The 21,423-nt window shown below is 40.8% G+C and overlaps 1 long non-coding RNA gene across 1 annotated transcript; it reads right to left on the bottom strand.

Annotated features, from left to right (window-relative positions):
• Window positions 1-255: 255 nt before the first annotated feature.
• On the bottom strand, window positions 256-1,494 carry LOC309636493. The gene is made up of 2 exons (XR_014250027.1): window positions 1,306-1,494; window positions 256-518 (listed from the first exon to the last, which is right to left on the bottom strand). It is a non-coding gene; the product is annotated as an uncharacterized lncRNA (long non-coding RNA).
• Between the last annotated feature and the right edge of the window lie 19,929 nt (window positions 1,495-21,423).

The raw sequence follows: 21,423 nt of genomic DNA, 5'->3' as shown, positions 1-21,423 counted from the left end.
TTCCTGGGCAGGCATAAGTAGCCAATCAATCATGGTGTCACAGCAAGCAATTGTTCAGGGGGCAAACTAATTAAAAATTTAATCCCATGATTTTCATCTTAATCTCTTTTTCCCATAGCTTTGATCAATGCCCACAAATACAATTTAGCAGCACTTTTCATTTAGATAAATGACTGAGTGGGGTACCTAATTAGTCTGTTTGTTATGAACCAATTGATAACTAAAATTACATGCTAATTACTAAAAATTGCACACTAATTTTTAAAGCACTTTATTAGCGCAAAAGCTATTTTCTGGCTATCAAACGAAATGTCCTTTCTATGTTACATTCATCAATTGTTCAAACCTATTTCTCTTGACTTTCTAAAGTCAAGTCACAGCGTGCTGTGTACGTAAACAGTGCGCTTGAGAAATGTCTGCTCACCCTTACCCCACACTATAACACAAGCAATAGCGAAAGTTGTACCAATAGGAAGATTTCATGAACTTCTCAGCTACTTGGGAGCTTCTGCTGTACCCTGACAAAACAAACAAACAAACAATCAGGCCATGAACCACATAAAACAACTAAGCAAAACTGAATGTGGGGATGTGATGAGTAGTTGAGAAAGGGTGAATTTTGCAGCCCGTTCCAATGTCAAAGTCATTGCTGAGGACGAGGGACCATGGCTCTGCTCACTAGATCTGCAAGTCGGGGGATATTCATTTGGTGACCATCTTTCTTATCACCTATAGCAAAATGTCTACTGCTTTCAAGTCCCACGGCATCTCTCAGGAGCCAAAATCCTTACGTTTCTTCAAGTAAAAGAGATCATTTTAAAAATAAAAGTCAGTGGCTCTGGTCTCCTGCAGTCTTTTCAGCCCCCTTTACAGTGCTTTCTCCCCTTGGGTTTTCACTGCCATTTCAACAAAGGGTGAGAAAAGTGAAGAACGGTGCCGGCCACTAATGAAAACCAATACAGACCCCTTCTCTTGCTGGACATGACCCCAGAAACAGTTGGAAAATTTACCAGCAGGTGTGAGTGGTGGCTGGCCCATTTCATGAATAAATCTTAAATCTTAAAGGAGAAGAAAATGGTTTTCAGGCTGCTAAGGCCTGTGTACACACACATTTTATGGAGATAAGTCCTGGTTACTAAGCATCATTGCCTCTGCCCGCATATTGCATCTGCCACTTCCAACAGCCCGATAATAATAATAACCTGTGCCGGGGTCAGTTTTCAACTTACTCTCACTTGTCTCCCGGCCACCTCGCCCCGCCTCCGTCCCTCCCCTCTCCTCCCTCCCCTCGGCCCCTCCTCTCACCGACAGGCCGCTGGCCGCTGGGTCAGGCAGAGCTGGAGCTTAGGCAGCAATAGAAGAGAAAAGGAACAGAGACTCCTCGTGTTGTTAGCGTCCGAGGGTCTCCCGGGCAACCGGAGAGGCAGTGGTACCGGCTCAGCACCGGAAACGGAAGTCGGGCGCGGGGCTCGGTCGCCGCCTCGTTGCGTGTGGCGGATGGGATTTCCGCGAGGTACTGAGCTCCTGCTGCAGGGCAGGGGAGGCAGCGCCGCCTCTCACGCTCATTCTCTCGTTCTGTCGTTCTAACGAGTATTTACTGACCTCACTGGGTGCAGGGCAGTGTGTTGTGCTCCAGAACCCAGTGAACAGGACCCACAGGGTGCTTTCCTTCCTGACAAAACTCCTAAGACAGACACGGAAGGACTACCCACGTGGTGCCGGCGGAGGGTTTGAAGCACGAGGCCCCAGTTGGTCTAGGGGCATCTTTGGAGGCTCTTTGGACTTTGGTTACTTGGGCTAGGGCCACAGCGTAGAGAATAGAGGGAGGGAGGTTTGGAGAGGTAGTTGGGATGTATGCCGTGGCAGTGGTGGATTGGATGTGTGGAATGTGGAGAGTTGGGTGACTGCCAGGCTTCTGGGCTGATAGCTGGGTGAATATTGGAGTTACACACACAGGAAGGGAACACAGGAGGAGAAGCAGATTTGTGGGAATAGTTTGGTTTTAGACGTGTTGAGCCTGTGGGACCCACCAGTGCAGAAGCTCAGCAGCCATGGGGTGTGCCCGTTTGCATCTTCTAGACAAGAGACCTGAGCTGGAAGTCTGTGTCTTAGGTTGTACATGGGGGTAGGGATGGAGCAGGAGCATGGAAGAGATTGCCTGGTGGAGAAAATACTATTTGGGAAAGAGGCCCAGCCTTCCCCTGCAAGAGCTTCTCTACTTAAAGGAGAAGAAGAGGAGGATCGGGTAGCCTTAGGAGAAACACCCAGGGAATATGACATTGCAGAAGCAAGAGAAGAGCGCTTCAAAGAAGTGTAGTAGACTGGGCCATTTTTCTCGAGAAGTTAGTGAGATGAAGATTGAGAGATGCTATGACTAAATAGGCATTGCCATTAGCTAGAGCAGGTTCATTGGAATGGTGGGAGGAGACCAGTTTAGAGTGAGTTGAGGGGTGAGGGTGATGGTGAGCAAATGGAGACAAACAGCACAGACAGGCCTTCCAAGAAGTTGCCTTTGAAGAAATGAGAAGGATTCTGGAGGAAAGATGTTAATGTTTTTCTTTTCTTCTCTCTCTCTCTCTCTTTCTCTTAAGATTGGAGAGACATAACCTTGTTTAAATTTTGATGATGATGAAATAAAATTCATATTTTAAGGCAAGGTAAGAAAAATTTTAATGACATTTTTTTCTCCCCACTTGGGCCTTCTTCCTCCCAGCTAGTGTGCATTGTGCATCTGCGTTATGCATTAAGCACAACTCCCCGATGGCAGAAATAGCTGCTCAACCATAACGTTCAGTTTTTCTTCTTCTGGCACCAGCTATGTAACTCTTCAGAAGATAACATTACTTACCTATGACCTTATTAATATTATTAGGTATATTACTTGTATTCTTCCTATTTTACAAGATTATTGTTTCATGCATTACCAAATACATGACTGAAACTTTGATAAAAATATTAAGACTAGGCAACTTGAAACAATTGGCCAAATATGTAGTCCTATAAGGTCAGTGATCGTAATGTGTAACTCTAGATATGGGAAGAAGCAAGAAGAGGGAACCATTCCTGAACCATGACAGACTAGTAAGGCAGGTGATCTAGAGGCTTTTGGCTACTGTCAATAGGGCCTAGTCCAGTAATAGCCCATTGAGTGGCCTATCAATGAAATCCTTGCCTGACCTGGGTGTGAGCATTCCTAGCTCTGTGGGACAAATTGGTCACAAAATGCCTCCCAAACCTTGGTCGAAATTAAGACTAAAAGGGAGGGGATTGTAAAAGAGTGTTTCCCACCATCAAGTTCTACAAGAATCAAGTTATAGCCACTGCAGTCACTGACCTACAATACACCCTGAAAGGAATTCAGGGCAAAGGTCAGGATGAGGCATTTTGTGCTCTGGGAAAACTGGAGGAATTGGCCCTCAGATAGTTAGATATTTTCATGAGAAAATTTTATGAACACAGTTTCTTGCATCTTCCCATACTTAGAAAAGCACTAAAACCATTAACTGTGATATCTGTTCTTCACAACCAGCAGTAACCTTCTACCAAGATGTGTGCTTGATTGCATGTATCCCTTCACCAAAATCACATATATACTGGCCTCCCCACTTACCTGTTTGGAATAGCCCTCAGAGCTTTCTCAAAGACTGTCTCCCGGGCTGTAATCCTCAGGTTGGCTCAAATAAATGTTTCCATTTCTTTCTAAGGTTGACAATTGATTAATTTTTTTGCTGACAATGAGAAGGAGCCAAGAACTTTTGGTGGTGATGATCACGTGGCCAAACTGACCCATTCCCAAGAGTAGTTTATGAGGAAGAGCCTTAATAAGGCAGGATGAGAGGAGAAGGGGGTATGCAGAGCACAGGTGGAGGGGCTGATCTCAAGCAGTAACCGGGAAAGGAAGATGGAAGGCGGCAGGCACATGGAGGTTTGTAGGATTTGTGCTGTTGAGCAAGCTATGCATTTCATAAGTCCAGAAGGTACTACTGACTGCAAGGTCATCCTAATTTTGAATGGTAACTATGACTATTAAGGAAAGAGTGCTTCTTTCTAATTCACACAAAGTGGCCATAGCAGCCATGGGTAGTGGGAGTTTAGTACTGAAAGTTGAGGTACTTCTGGTCTCAGGGTGTGTGTTCACCTGGGAAAAGGAGGTGAGATCACTGAAGGAAGAGAATGGAATCTCTGAGAGGTTTGGGGACAGTGGAGAAGGTGTGGCTAGTTGCTGGAGTCAGGGGAAGGCAGATGATAGCCATGCAGATCCCAGACAAGTGACGTCTGTATGGGCAATGGATGAAATCACCAACGTTCACATTATCTCATTTTCTTGAGGCACTTCTAGCAAAGAGAGTTAGCTTTTTGCCAGAGGTGTAACGTCTTGGCAGGCGGATTGGGATGGTCTAAACCTTGCTAATCATCTTGTCTCCTACGGCAAGCTTGTTTTCCATTTCTTTTGAAGGACACTGGGATGCTGCCCCTATTTCACAGGGAAATGTTTCTGTGAAAGTGGAACCATAGACCAGCTTTTTAAAAATGCATCAGGACTTCTGCTTCAAGGAAGATGGAGTAGATGTACTTTCCCCTCTTTCTCCCACAAAGTACAACTAGGAACCCTGGACATTATATAGAAAACAAGTCTAAGAAGACTCTGAAATGTGGAAAGAAGACACAATGACTAGGAACCATGAGACCCAAGAAGCAACATGGGGACAGGGTACCTGGGTTTTTTTGTTTTGTTTTGTTTTCCCTCCATATCCTAGAATTGGAGCTGAAGAAACCAGTGGCCCAGAAGTGCTAAGGGATTCAGACCAAGAATAAAGCCCCAGCAAAAGCCTGCTCTCTCTAACTAAAGGACCAGGAAAGGGACAGCCTGGCAAGACAGAAAACCTTTTGACAGTAACTGCTCTACTCCAGCCAAACACCATACATGAAACAAACAAACACCAACACCATGAAACAAACAAAAAACCAGTGCCCTCTCACCCATGCCTGCTCACCCAGGCATACCTCGGCGATACTGCAGGTTTGGTTCCAGACTATTGCAATAAAGTTTGTATTGCAATAAAATGAATCACAAATTTTTTGGCTTCCCAGTGCATATAAAAGTTATGTTTACACTATACTGTAATCTGTTAAGTGTGCAATAGCATTATGTCTTAAAAAAAGGTGTACATACCTTAATTTAAAAATACTTTATTGCTGGTCTTTCCCCTTCTCAGAAGAATGTGGACAGTAATAGCTCTAAGAATCCCAAAGAAGGAGAAAACAGGAATACCACAAGGAACAACATTTAAGAGAAGTGGATATTTAGGTGCTGACCTTACTTCTTATCTCCTCTGCATGTGGGTCTGGGTGATGTAAGGGGGAAAATTAATTGGCAAAATATATTGAGTTTGAACTGGAAAAAAAACCTCATTGCTAAAAAATGCTAACCATGATCTGACAACACAGGGTTGCCACAAACCTTCAATTTTTAAAAAATGCAGTATCTGAAGTGCAGTAAAGTGAAGTGCAATAAAACAAGGCACGCCTATGTCTAAATGTATGTAGAGGAAATGTTTAAGACAATTATAAACGAGAGAGGATAAAGGGAATCAGAGGATGATAAGTTTACTCCACTTAAACAGATAAAACTATAACACCAGTTGAATCTAATATTATGTAAATATAAAGTTTAATACCTAAAGCAACCACTAAAAGAGCTATACAGAGAGACATCAAAAATACTACAGAAAAATCAAAATGGAATTATTCTTAAAAGTTCAGGTAACTCACTAAAAGGCAGGAAAAAGAAACAGAAATTAAAAACAAAGAACAAACAAAAACTGGCAAATAAAACGATATGTTAAGCCCTAACATATCAATGATTACATTGAATGTAAATGGTCTAAATTTACATTTAAATCTACCAACTAAAACATAGATTGCAGCATGGGTTAAAAAACATGACCTAACTACATGCTGTCTGTAAGAAACTCACTTCAAATATAACAATACAGGCAGACTGAAAGTAAAATGATGGAAAAATATATATCATACAAACAATCAAAAGGAAGCAGGAGTGGCTATATTAACATCAGATGAAGTAGATTTCAGAGCAAAGAAAATGACCAGAGATAGAGCAGAATATGGCAAAAGGTCAATCCACCAAGAAGACATTGCAATCCTAAATGTGCATGCATCAAACAATAGAGCTACAAAATATATTAAACAAAAGCTGAAATGAGAAATAGACAAATGCCAAAAAAGAAATAGACAAATACACAATTAAAGACTTCTCTGTCAACAATCAATAGGACAACTAGAATCTAATCAGCATTTATAGAACGCTCCAGCCAACAACAGCAGAATGTACATTTTTTTCAAATGCCCATGGGAAATATATCGAAATAGACCATATCCTGGCTGTAAAACACACTCCAACCAATTTTTAAACATTAAAAATCATTCAGAGTGTGTTCTCTGACCACAAAGGAATCAAACTAGAGATCAGTAACTGAAAGATGACAGCAAAATCTCCAAACACTTAAAAGTAAGCAACACACTTCTAAATAACATGAGCCAAAGAGGAAGTCTCAAGGGAAACAAAAGAATGCATTGAACTAAAGGAAAATGAAAGTACACATGTCAAAATATGTGGGACAGAGTTAAACAGTGTTGAAAGAAATTTATAGTTCTAAACGCAAACATTAGAAAAGAGGAAAACTCCCCAATTAATAACCTAAGCTCTCACCTCAAGAACCTAGAAAAGGAAGAGAAAAATAAGCCCATCACAAGCAGAAGGAAGGAAATAATAAAGAGCAAAAATCAGTAAAATAGAAAACAGAAAAACAATAGAGAAAAGCAACTAAAGAAAGAACCAGTTCTTTGAGAAGATTTTTTAAAATGAACAAACCTCTAGCAAGACTTACAGAGAGAGAGGGAGAGGAGATACAAATTACCAATATAGGAATGAAACAGAATATTACTACAGCTTCTGCAGACATAAAAAAGATAATAAGGGAACACTACAAACAACTTTACACACATAAATTTGATAACTTAAGTGAAATGGACCAATTCTTCAAAAAATGCAAACTACCACAATTCACGCAATATAAAATAGATCATTTGAATGCTCTATAACTATTAAAGAAGTTGAATTTGCAATTTTAAATCTCCCAACAATGAAATCTCCAGGCCCAAATGATTTCACTGGAGAATTCTATTAAGTATTTAAAGAATAATTCACACCAATTCTATACAATCTTTTCTAGAAAATAGAAGAGGAGGGAATACTTCTCTATTCTTCTTATGAATCGAACATTGCTCTAATACAAAAACCATACAAATAAAAAGAACACCACAGGCCAACATCCCTCATGAATACACACACACACAAATCCTTCACAAAATATTAGGAAATAAAATTCAGCAATATGTAAGGAGAATTATGTGCCATGAACAAGAGGGGTTTATTCTAAGGATGTAAGGCTGGTTCAATATTGTAAAATCAATGTAATTCAACATATTGCCATGCTAAAAAAGAAAAATCACATGATCACACCAATTAATGCAGGAAAAGCATTTGAAAAAAATTCAACAACCATTCATGGAAAAAAGCTTCAGAAAAATAGAAATGGAGGGAAACTTCAACTTGATAAGGAGCATCGACAAAACCCAATAGCTAGCATCATATTTAATGGTGAAACACTGAATGCTTTCCTTCTGAGGTCAGAATAAGGCAAGGATGTCCACTCTTACCCTTCTTATTCAACATAATGCTGGAAGTTCTAACCAGTGTAATAAGGCACAAAAAGAAAATAAAAGGTGCACAGATCAGAAAGGAAGAAATAAAACTCACTATTTGCAGATGAAATGATTGTCTACATAGAAAATCCCAAGGAATCTACAAAGAAAAGAACCCCAAAATTTCATAGAACTAACAAGTGAGGTTCTGCAAAGTCAAATGAAACATGCAAAAATCAATTATACTTCTATATACTAGCAATGAACACTTGGACATTAAAATTAAAAATACAATACCACTTATAATCACTCAAAAATATGAAATAGGTATAAATCTAATAAAACTTGGAGGATTTCTAAGCTAAAAATTACAGAATGTTGATGAAAGAAATCAAAGATCTAAATAAGTGGAAAGACATAGCATGTTCATGGATTGGAAGAGTCAACATACCTAAGACATCAGTTCTCCCCTAAATTGTTATACAACTTTAACAGTTCTTACCAAAATCTCAGACAGGTTTTTTGTACATATGAACAAGATTATTCTAAAAATTATATGGAAGAACAAACTAGAATAGCAAAAACAATTTTGGAAAAAGATGAATAAAGTGGGGAAAATCAGTCTACTTGATTTCAAGACCACACTATCAAAGCAAAGTGGTATTGGCAGCGGGAAAGACACAGAGATCAATCGAACAGAATAAAAAACCCAGAAATAGACCCACACAAATATGCTCAACTGATTTTGGAGAAAGGTACAAAAGTAAATCAATGGAAGGATAGCCTTTTCAATGAATAGTGCTGGAGTAATTGGTCATCCACAGGAAACGAACAAATGAATAAAAACAAAACAAGACCCCTAAACCCTCAATTTAAGTCTTACACACAAAAAATTCACTCAAAATGGATTACATACCTAAATGTAAAACATAAAACTATGAAACATTTAGGGAAAAATAAACAGGAGAAAATCTTCAGGATCTAGGGCTAAGCAAAGAGTTCTTAGACTTGATACCAAAAGCATGATCTATGAAAGGATAAATTGAACTTCATCAAAATTAAAAACTTTTGCTCTGCAAAAGACCTTGTGAAGTGGATAAAAAGACAAGCTACAGACGGGAAGAAAATATCTTCTAACTATATATGTGATAAAGAACTAGTATCTAGAATAAAGAACTCTCAGAACTGAACATTAAAAAAAAAAAAAAAAAGAACATTCAACTAGAAAATGGGCAAAAGACATGAGACATTTCACCAAAGAGGATATACTGATGGCACATGAAAAAAATTCAACATCATTAACTATTAGGGACATGCAAATTAAAACCACAGTGAGATAGTGCTACACCACAATCAAGATTTTTTATTATGAAAATCTCAGTCTAATGAGTTTAGCACTATTTATCAGAGGAAAATATTTGAAAATTAAAGAATTTTTGAATTATATAGTTCTTTGCAGGTTCAGGTTTGAATTTCTTGTTTGAGATGCTGAATTAGATGTGGAAGCTTTCAAGAGGCATTTTATAGGATCCCTTAACCAAATTCATTTCACCATCTGCCTAAATTTTTACAAAGATTTCAAGTGTCCTCTAATTATAATCACTGAAGGCAAGAGAACACTGCTTTCTTTGTTCAACATGTTTATTAATAAATTAACAAAATGTTGGGGCAAGTATTATTATTACCATTTTACAGGTGGAGAAACTGAGGTTTACCACGATTCAACCAGAGTTGACCTAAGTCAAAGTTGGAGCTTCAAAAAGTGACCACAGGGCCCCTTAAAGGGCAGGGAGATTTCCCTCTGGGCTGCCTTAGTTGTGCTTCCTTGTGCTGCCAGGAGCGGCCCTCTTCCAGGTTATTTGCTCTTCGGGACCTCTCTGGTTTGCCTGGCTCTCTCAGATTGTGTCATGCTTCTCCTTGCGATATCCATCTTTGTCTGTGCCAGAGCCAAAGCCCAGCCCCTGCACCCTGCCTTGCTCCTTTGACTTAGTTCTCCCTGTCCTAATCAATCTCGCCTCTTCTTGTCCTGATAGGGGTTCTTGACCTCTTTTGTGCCAGGGACCCCTTTGTCCATCCGGCAAAGCTCATTGGCACTTCAGAATCATACTTTTAAATGCTTTTGATACCTAAGATTACAGTTATACTGAAATACTATTATCAAAATCTTTTTAAAAATTGTGATAGAATAGTATGTATGCTTCTCTATTAATATCTTAAATAACAAGTTTTAGCAGTGGGTTTTGTTTTTGTTTTTGTTTTTAACATCTTTATTGGAGTATAATTGCTTTCCAATGGTGTGTTAGTTTCTGCTTTATAACAAAGTGAATCAGCTATACATATACATATATCCCCATATCTCCTCCCTCTTGCATCTCCCTCCCACCCTCCCTAACCCACCCCTCTAGGTGGTCACAAAGCACCGAGCAGATCTCCCTGTGCTATGCGGCTGCTTCCCACTAGCTATCTATTTTACACTTGGTAGTGTATATATGTCCATGCCACTCTCTCACTTCGTCCCAGCTTACCCTTCCTCCTCCCCATGTCCTCAAGTCCATTCTCTACGTCTGCGTCTTTATTCCTGTCCTAGCAGTGGGTTTTCTAACCAGTTTTGAAGGGCAGATGAGCAGAAACTTAATTTCAAGCTATCTGCAACAACTATAATACGATAGGAAAATATCTGTGATTTCTATGGAAGACAGTAGAGACTGATAATATTACTATGCTTTGTCACCTACTTTGCAAAAGTGCCAAATTTCAGTTAGAAGTTAGTGAACATCAATATATCTTCCCCCATCCACGTTCACAGACCCCTTGTATCCCCTTCACGACCATGTTAGGGGCCTGTGGACCCCAGAATAAGAGGCCCTGAGAGCAGAACCGTGGAGCAGGGAGCTTGGAAGCAGCAGGTTTTGCAGGCAGAGAGAAAGCTGATCCCAGAGCCCCAGTTTTAAGTTCATGACAATCATCTCTCCATTTCCCTGATCAAGAGCTACAGCGGGGCTTCACGCACTGCTTAACATTCCGAGGAACTTCAAAATCAGCTGCCTGGCAAGAATAACTTTTAACTCTTAGATTCAGGGCAGAGTGTGATATCAAAGGCCTGAGCAAAAGCTTTGCAAATTTCCAATTTTCAGTGATCTGGTCTAATTCCTTGGGGCATTTATTACAGACATATTTTTTTCCCAAAGAAAATTATTTTATGGCTTAATGGGAAAGTAACCACCCAGCCTACTCCCTGCTGCTTCCACCAAAGCCCCTGTCAGAGCCCCTGTGGTTCCTGGCCTCAAAGAATGCCCTGCAGTTTGCGGAGAGCACACAGGCTCTACTTTAAACAGATCAGGCCCTGTGTTTTGTCATTTGTGAAACTCTCCGTCTCCCTGTGGTCAATTAACTGCTGACAATTCCTTCCAGCGCGCCAGGGCCCAAGGCCCTCTTCTCTCTGCCTCATTATTTTATATATTTTGAAAAGCTGGCTTTTTAAGTTAAAGATCAATTTTACGGCCTTTTTGGTGGGGACGAGGGAAGAATACTTGCTCTTGGTAGGAAAATTGGAAAACACAGATAAGAAAAAAAAATCCTCCAACATGGTTCTATCCATTTATATCCCATCAGCAGTATGTGAGAATTTTAGTTCCACCTTTTTGTCAGAATTTGGTGTCTTCTGTCACTTTCATTTTAGCCATTATGTTGACATTTGCATTTTGTGTGTTTATTGGTCATTTGGCATCCTCTTTTTTTAAGTACCTATTCAAATCTCTAACACATTTTTCTGTTGCTTTGTATTCCTTTCTCTTGTTGATTTGCAGGAATTTTGTATAAATCCTGTATAGATAACAATACAATAATATTCCATTGTCAGGTATATGAATTGCAAGTATCTTGCAAATATATTGTTTGCCTTCTCACTCCCTTAACAGTGTCTTTTAATGAACAAAAGCTCTTAATTGAAAAAAATTCAGTTTTTTTTTTTTTTCCTCTGTGATTGTTGCTGCTGTTAGGAATTTTTAAGAATGCATTTGGGTAGCCTCACTGAAATTAAGATGTGTTGATGCAGGGTTTGGTCTGCTTAGCCTGTCCTATGTAGGACTTAGGCACCCAGGAGAGGCCTGTGTGTTGCTAGGAAAGCATGGTCTCTAGAGCAGTATTACCCAAGAAAAATATAATGCAAGCCACATGGGTCATTTAAATTTTTCTAGTAGCCACACTTAAGGAAAGTAAAAAAGCAAACAAAATTAACTTTGTGTTGGTGGAATATTTTATTTAAGCCAGCATATTCTGGAACCCAGGTCACTTTCATATTTGAAAAATTTCCCTGCTTTAGTGTTTCAATTTAAATTTTAGTCACACCAGCCACACGACAAGTGCTTGGTAGCCATATCTGTCTGGTGGCTATCACAGCAGATCGCACAGGTTGAGAGGTTGACAAGGAGCTCTGGACGCAAATGACCTAGGTTCCAATATGGCTCTGTCACTTAACAACAACAGCTGACTTCTATGAACTGCTTCCTCCATGCCCGGTTCTGTCCATAAGAACTAAAGATCCTGAGTACTTAAGGCATACCAGTACTGTACATGCATTATCTCATTTAACCCTGCCCAAACCTGATGAGGGGGTAATATTCTTACCGCCTGTGATGGTTAATTTTATGTGTGAGCTTAGCTGGACTCCAATGCCCAACTGCTTGGTCCAACACCAGTCTAGATGTTGCTGTGAAGGTATTGTTTAGCTATGATTAATATTGAAGTCAGTAGACTGATTAAAGCAGATTACGCTCCACAATGTGGGCGGTCTTCATGTAATGAGATGAACGCCTTAAGAAAGAAGACTGAGGTCCCCCAAAGCGGGAGGAATTCTGCCTCCAGAGTGCCTTTTGACTTAGATGGAAACATCAACTCCTGCTGGAAGGTCCAGCCTGCCAGCCAGCCCCGCAAATTTTGCATTTTTCAGCCCTACATTCGCATAAGCAAATTCCTGAAAATAAAATCTCTCTCTCTCTCTCCATATATACACACCCATACGCACGTGTGTATGCACATATATGTATATGTATATATACACACACATATACTATGTATTTAAGATATAAATCCTATGGGTTCTGTTTCTCTGGAGAACTCTTACAAATACCCCCACCTCTTCTCTTTTCCTTTTATTAACATGTGCATTTAAAAAAAATTAATTTATTAATTTATTAACTTTTTTGGCTGCGTTGGGTCTTCGTTGCTGCGCACGGGCTTTCTCTAGTTGCATCGAGCAGGGGCTACTCTTCGTTGTGGTGCGCGGGCTTCTCATCGCGGTGGCTTCTCTTGTTGCAGAGCATGGGCTCTAGGCACGCGGGCTTCAGTAGTTGCGGCCCACGGGCTCTAGAGCACAGTCTCAGTACCTGTGGCGCACGGGCTTAGTTGCTCCAGCGGCATGTGGTATCTTCCCGGACCAGGGCTCGAACCCGTGTGCCCTGCATTGGCAGGCGGATTCTTAACCGCTGTGCCACCAGGGAAGCCCCCACCTCTTCGAATTGCCCTCACTGGGGGAACGGGAGCAGCCTGGCTCCAGATCCCATACTCTTAACCTCTCTGCCTCTTCCAGTCATTAGGAAAACTGCTAAACTTCTACAGATCTCAATTTTTTCCATTGGCAAACTAAGATGAATAATAATACCTACGCTGTAGGGTTGTTATGAACATTATTCAGGAAAATCTAAAGCACCTGGCATGTGGTACGTATTCAATAAAAATTACTCTTATTTGTTGATGTCTTCCATCTTCAAACACTCTGAGCACAATTTACCCCTGGTTGCACTGTAGACATCAAAGACTTTAAAGGAATTTTAGAAAAGTATATTAAATTAGACTTATTGATGATCTTTATTACAGGCACTTTGAGAATAAATTTTTGCAACGCTCATGTCAATAAAAATCACTGGTTTTCAGTGAGTCCCCACCATGTGCCCAGCACTTGCATTCCATCATCTATTGAAATCCTCACATGAACTCTACTGGGGAGAGGCAGTGTCATTTCCCAGTTTACAGATGAGAAACGGAGGCTCCAAGTGACTGAGAAACTCACCAAGCTTCTAAGTGACAATCCCTCAGGGAAATCACTTCCCTCTCCCTTCATATCATCAAACCATCAGGTTATTTGTTTTCTTTAATAATCCTTTACAAAATGGCACATGAGTGAATTGAAATTAACATCAAGTCCTTGTGGGGAAATTGAAAACTTAATCATTCCCTCCTTCTCCCTCATTTTTATCTGCTGCTAGGTGCACACGTCAGTCATTCAGCTTTGAAACTGTCATATGATCTTATAATTCTTTTCTTTGCAATTTTGTGCAGATAATCCTAAAGAGGATTTTTCATATTATTGTGTATGATCGAAATTGAATGTAGCTTTAAAAAAAAGTGAATGGTTAATAACTGAGAGAGCCCTGTGTTCTTTGGAAATATTTGTTGTTAAATGAAAAGAGACTTCAGAATATCAATACATTTCATTTTGTTTGTTTTCCTCCCTCTGTTCATTCTCGTATTCTTCCCAAATTGCTGTAATCCACAGATTAATTTTAAGGTATTTCTTTGAGCTATGTTCATAAATGTCAGGTTTTATAGAAAGATTATTCTTGCATGTTTTAATACAGTTTTCTCCTTCATTCTCCTCTCTTTGATGTCAGGTTTTGTATAAATCCAGTTTAACATGATTTTCATTTGTGAGGCTTAACATAGAAACCGTTGTACTGCTGAACCAAACCTCCTTCTGTTTTTCAATGATTATCTTTTTCTGTCAAAATAAACCAAGCCCTTTAGTCTGAGGATTTGTAAAAAAAAATGAGTCTAAAAAATAGAAATCAAAGCTTAGAGGGTGAGCTCAGATTATATCTAAGTGCTCCTTTATTTTTGCACCCACACTTCTGTGAAGTGCTTTCCGTAGGCTGGTTATGTTGGCTATTGAAGGGAGAGTGTATTCTTGAGTGGAAATTCTATGTTGTTTGTTCCGAGGTTGGATATTGCAGTAGTTCTTTAGTGCATGGTCTTTAACCTCTGAGTCTGGTACTTTTACGTGCATGATTTTTGCCTGGCATAGTTACATTAGGCTGTTTTAAATAATTTAGACTCTAATTTCTGTTGGAACAGATACGTTCATAACTGGACCACTAACACCTGTATTTCAATGAAAGTGCTGTGTAATGACCAAGGGCATCACTCCCCCGTGATACTGTCCCTCTTCCTCTTCATGACCTCTTCCCTTTCTCTCATTTTTATGAGCAAATCTTTGTTCTATCTCTGGGAGCTAACAGAATATAGCAGCAGAACTGCAGAGAGGGTGCTTGGGAGAGTCTGAATTGATTATGCTCAAATTACAATCCATGCATATTTATTAAGCTCCTGCTACATGCAAAGCTTTGTTCTGAATCCTGAGTATGAAGATCAGCATGGTCTCCTAAAATATTCCTCCCTGAGGTATAATTTACTACTACGTTTCTTGTGGTTAATTAAGCAATGTACATCAAAGCCTTAAAAATATGCATATCCTTTGATTGGGTAACTCCGTCTTTAGAAGTGTAACTTAGGCAAGTAAATGAAGATGCAGGTTAATACTTAACCAAAAGGATGTTCATCACAGTTGTTTAAAATAATGAAAAGTGGGAAATAGCCTAAATATTCAATAGTAAGGGATTGATAATTAAGGTAACTGTATGCTCTGTTCAAAGAAAACACACACAGAGACCAGACTTGAAAATTCCCTGAGCAGACAAAACCAGTTTAGTCATACAAGCAAAGCTTAATTTAGCTTATTTTGCAAGACAAAAGAGGCTAACTTGACCTGGATCACTTCTTGCTTCTGCCTCTGAAATCATAATTGAAACTTAAATTTTTCCCCCAAATTGAAAAGAGGTAACCACTAACCAATTCCCTTTCTTTTAGGAAAACTCTAATATTGTAACCAATCACTGTGAAGAATAAACATTCACTGCCTCCACACTATATAAGCTGCTTTATTTTTATTTTATTTATTTTTATTTTTTGGATACACTGCTTGGTATGTGGGATCTTAGTTCCCTGACCAGTGATCGAACCCGTGCCCCCTGCATGGGAAGCACAGAGTCCTAACCACTGGACCACCAGGGAAGTCCCTACATAAGCTGCTTTATAACAATATAACTTTGAGCCTCATTCCACATTTTGGCTTGAGTGCTCCCACTTTGCAAACTGTCTGTTTGGTGTATGCACAATAAACTTTTACTAATTACTACTTCAGTGATTCATTTGTTTTGCTTCTATTCTTTCTGAACTTTTGACAGCCCATACAGCGGAATATTATATAACCACTAAGAATGAGACTATAGATTGTTGACACGAAAGGACGTTGATTATACACTGCCACATGAGGAAAAAAAGGTTACAGTGGAGATGCAGTGTGTGATTCCATTTTTGTAAACGAACATATGAATATATTGTGCTCATAGGGAAAAGGCCAGGACACTAAGCAAATGTAAAGAGTGGTTATTGTTGAGCGGTAGGATCATAGGTGCATTTTTATTTTCTTGCTTTTACTTTGCTTACCAGCATTTTCTAACTTTTCTCCAGAGATTAGGTATTGCTTTTGAAATCAGAAAATCCTATAAAAGTTATTTTTAATGCAAAATCAATTAAAGAATCCATCTGTGGGCCATTATAGGGCAGCAGTCTATGCAGGAAGGAAGGATGGACTCTGGTGGACACTCAGGTGTCCTGTCTGTGCTTTGCTGTCACCTCTGTCCTCCCTCATCTGACCCTTCCTGCCCTGCCTAGGGCTTTATTTCTTGGCTGCAGAAAGCCACACCCTCCTTCTTGCTCAGTGCAAATTACAGAACAGCCAGCTCAGTCCTGGCCCAGACAGATCTGAGTTTGGTTTTCCTCCTGCAACAAGAAGTCTAGCACCTTGGTGTCTGGCCTCTTGGACTTGGTCTTAGGAAACCTCTTCTAAGCAGAATTCAAGATAAAAGGCAATCTCTGAACCTGAGGAACTCCAGGCCTGCAGGGACACAGGCAGCATCAACTCTGGAATATGGATCATGGATTTCTGTCACCTACGGGGAAACATGACTTTGAGCCTGGCCACAGGGCTTGCTCTGGTCAATGGACAGGACATGACACTATTAGTGGATGTGACATGATCACACCCTTGAACTGGGCTTGACATGATCACACCCTTGAACTGGGCTTGACATGATCACACCCTTGAACTGGGCTTGACATGATCACACCCTTGAACTGGGCTTGACATGATCACACCCTTGAACTGGGCTTGTGCACTGCGCATGTCTTCTTATGCTCCACTGTTTGCCACAAGACAACATGCCCCCAGTAGCCACGGCCCCTTCCCTTGGGCACCAAGGTGAGACATGGAGAGCAGACCACCCACACCAAGTAGCCACTGGGCCAAGGAAGATGAAAGAGAGACAGTGCAGATCTGAACTCACACTGCAACCTGGAGAAACGGGAGCCTGGAATCAGGGGTCCCGCCCAGCCCAGCCAAGTTGCAGCGGACCTGCCGATCATGAGTATGAGAATAAAGGATTTTAGTTTTAAGCCACTGAGTATGGGGGTGGTTGTTATGCAGCACTGTTGAAGAAATAGCTGACTTATACAGTTTCCTCTCCTTTCCTTCCAAAAATATTTGACTATGTGCCAGGACTGGGCTAGGGGCTGGATACACTATAACAGTGTATAGACCATTTGATTTGCACAACACACCTGTGTAAAAGATCTGACCACTGTCATCTGTGTTCTACAGATGTGCAAACACTGCACAGAGAAGTTGAGTCATCAGTGTGAGGCCACAGAGCCAGCAAGTGGCAGGGCTGGAATTGAAACCCAGGCCACCGGCTCAGGAATCCCTGCTCAAGCTCCTTCTACTCCCAGCTTCCCATGGTCACTCTGAGACAGAAAAACCCTCACGTGTGGGGGTGACTTCAGCCTGTAGGCTGGCTGTGACTGTGGCAGGAATAACATGCGTGAAGTGTGTTGTCAGGAAGCAGCTCCTTCCCTTGCCCTCTGTCCCCCCTCCTAGCCTCGAGCTCTCAGAGGAGACTCACCTTTATAAAGACGATTTCACAGGGATAGGGGTTGGCCAAATACCTCCTGCGGGCCAAATGCACCCACTGCCTATTTTTGTATGATCCTATTTTTGTATGAACAAGCTAAAAATGCTTTTTACATTTTTAAATGGTTCCAGAACTATCAAAAAAGAACATGTTGACACATGAAAATGTATGAAATCTAAATTATTTTTCTTTTTTTAAATATGCTTTTTTTTTGGACTAGTTTTAAGTTTATGGAAAAATTGAGCATAAAGTACAGTTTCCACATACCCCCTTACCACCAGTAAGGAACCTTACCAGTTTCTTCTATTATCATCTTGCATTAGTGGGGTACATTTTTTACAATGGATGAGTCAATATTGATACATTATAATTAGCTAAAGTCCATTGTTTACATTAGTGTTCACTCCTGGTGATGTATATTGTATGGATTTTGACAAATATATAATGACATGTATCCACCATTACAGTATCATACAGCATAGTTTCATTGCTGTAAAAGTCATCTGCACGTGTACATAGCCTTCACTTATTCATCCTTCCTCCTTCCCCCCAAATCCCTGGCATCCACTGGTCTTTTTACTGTCTGCATAGTTTTGCCTTTTCTGGAAAGTCATGTAGTTGGGATTATGCAGTCTGTAGCCTTTTCAGATTGGCTCCTTTCACTTGGTAATATGCATTTGAGTTTCCTTTGTGTATATTCATGGCTTGTTAGCTCATCTCTTTTTATTGTTCATTGACATCCCATGTCTGGATGGACCACAGCTTGCTTATCCATTCACCTACTGAAGGACATCTTGGTCATTTCCGAGTTTTGGCAAATAAGAATAAGTTTGTTATAAACATTTTCATGCAGGTTTTGTGTGGACATAAATTTTCAACTCATCTGGGTAAATACCAAGGAGTGTAATTTTTGGATTGTATGGTAAAAGTATGTTTGGTTTTGTTAGAAACTGCCAAACAGTCTTCCAAAGTAGCTGTACCATTTTGCATTTCCACCAGCAATGTATGAGAGTTCCTGTGGCTCCACATCCTTGTCAGCATTTGGTGTTAGTGTCTTGGATTTTAGCCTCTCTAGTAGGTATGTGATGGTACCTCATTGTTGCAGTTCCCTAACGACTTATGATGTTGAGCATCTTTTCATATGCTTACCTGCCTTCTGTATATCTTCTTTGTTGAGGCGTCTGTCCAGATCCTTTGCTTATTTTCTAACTGGGTTGCTTAATCTTCTTATTGTTGAGTTTTAAGAGTTCTTTGTATGTTTTGGATATCAGTTTCTCCATCAGACTTATTTTGCAAATATTTTCTCCCAGTCTGTGGCGTGTCTTTTCATTCTCTTAACATGAAATTCAAATTTTAATGTTCATAAATAAATTTATCGGAACACAGACATGGTCATTCGTTTACTCATTGTCTATGGCTAATCTCATGCTATATCAGCACTGTTGCGACAGAGCCCAACAGCCCGCAAAGCCTAAAATATTTACTAACTGTCCCTTGACAGAAAACTTTGTTGACCTCTGATTTATGGCATCATTTCCATTTCCTCCTTTATGAGCCTGTCATTCCCAGAAAAGCAGTTCTCATGAGCAAACATTACTGACCACAGACTCCCTTCTGGAATGGCTTTCTTGAAGTGTGTGGCTCCCTTCTGCCCAACTGGCCACTTTCTTTTTCTTTTGTACAGCTACTCTTTCATGGTTTGGTTTTGACTACAGAAGGCCTTGCTGAAGTCCATTCTGAATGGAGAGAGCACTGCTGGGGCAGCCAGGGCTGTCCTGCCTTTGGGGTTCCAAATCTGTTCTCCCCCCTCCGTGTGGGTCCAACAAGTGCCTCTCACTTTCCCACGGCCGGCCCTGGGGCCGCGTCTTTACAGTACAGAAAGTCCATGGCCCCCTGGAGGTGAATCCTTATTACTACAGGGACATCAGCCCTAGAGGCAGGAACTCTTGCCAGCTCACCTCCTAAACGGATTCCCACATTCTCCACCTCCCAACCCACCCCTCAGGCTCACTTTTGTGTCTGGGATTGAATTTCCTTCCAAAGTTTTGAGGATCTCGCTTGCAGAATTTTCTCATCCGATTTTTTCCCTCCCAACAGCAGGAATCAATTCCAACACGGGGGTGTCAGATAATTGAAACAAGCTCCATGTCATTTGCATTTTTCAATTTCCACATAGCTGCCAGTCTGATTTTTTTCCCTCCATATTTCTTGCCTTTTGAATTTTTTTTTCATGCCTTTAACATTTGGTCCTATTTTTTTCGTTTTCCAATAAGCAAAAAGAATGTAAATCTAGAAAAATGTGGGCAGACGTATGCTCTTTTTCTTGCTAAGTTTCCACTCTTCAACTATAATAGTGTGACAACAAATAAAGAAAAACAGAGAGAACTTACACATTCTGTCTGCTCTCTCCTCTCCTGCCAGTTATTTTTGAAGATTTGGCATCTGATGTAAATCAGTATTTTCCCCCTAACTTGCATCTTCTGTCTCCTACCAGAACATGGGAGCTCAGGAGGGCCATAGCCTGCCTGGTTCCTGGGTGTTAATAAAAATAACAGCAATTATCATAGTTTATTGAGCACTTACTATGTGCCAGCACTTTGCCAAGTGCCTTTACTTTTAGAGATGCTGAAAGGAAGATAAACTACTCAGCCCTCTACGCTGCTTTCCCTTACCATGGCTGGAAAGGATGGCTGATAACCCTAGACTCTGAAATCCGATGGCCCGAGTTCAAGTCTTGGCTTTGCCACCCACCAGCTATTTCACCTTGGGCATGTCACCTCACTTTTCTGAAGCCCAAATTTCCCCATCTATAAAATGAGGATTGATAATGGCACTTATCTCATAGGGCTGTTCCGAGGATGACATCTTTTAATATTGGTAGCGCTTTGCACTGTGCGTGGCATGTGGTGAGCACGCTGTGAGACAAGGTAGGAATAAGTAGCTGCAGTGGGCAAGCCTGTGCCAACCTCCTAATGGTGAGTACTACTCCACCCCTCTGCTTCCTGCCCAACCTGCTGGGCACAGGAGCATCCTAGTGAGAGAGGAGGAGGTCTGCCAGCTAAAGCCAACACACAGACACACAGACACACACAGACACACAGACACACAGACACACACACACACACGCACTCAGAGCTCTTATACAAAAAGTGCATTTGGATTAATTCCTAAGTATTACCTTTTCTGTAAAACTTGTCCAATCATCCCAGGAGCTCCCCAAGGGTTTAAGCCAAATATGTGGGTAACACCCTTGGTCCCCCCTTTCTCTGCCTCCCACCCCCACCCAATCAGCCCAGAAGCAATTCCCCAAAAATGTATCCAGAATCTGTCCACATCTCGCCATCTTCATCCTCTGAATTCAAGCCACCCCCTCCCCCCATCACTCACTGAGGTTCTTGCAGTTACTGCCTCTCTGTTCTCCCATGCTCTTGCCCTCTTATAATCAAATGGTAGGGCCTCTGGGAAATATGTTCTTCTCAGATAAAAGTGACATGGCAGGAGAAAATCCTTTCCCTCTGCTTCTTACTTCCTGTCTAGAATGTAGATTGTGATTCACGGAACCAAGGTTCCCACTTTGTGACCAGGAGGAAAGGCCAAGAGAATTGTGGGAGTGTAG

The sequence above is a fragment of the Balaenoptera physalus genome (genome assembly GCF_965194825.1).
Source record: "Balaenoptera physalus genome assembly, chromosome: 10".
In the NCBI taxonomy this organism is placed as follows: Eukaryota; Metazoa; Chordata; class Mammalia; order Artiodactyla; family Balaenopteridae; genus Balaenoptera; species Balaenoptera physalus.
The sequence above is the reverse complement of the archived record's forward strand: the minus strand, read 5'-3'. Positions and strand labels throughout refer to the sequence as shown.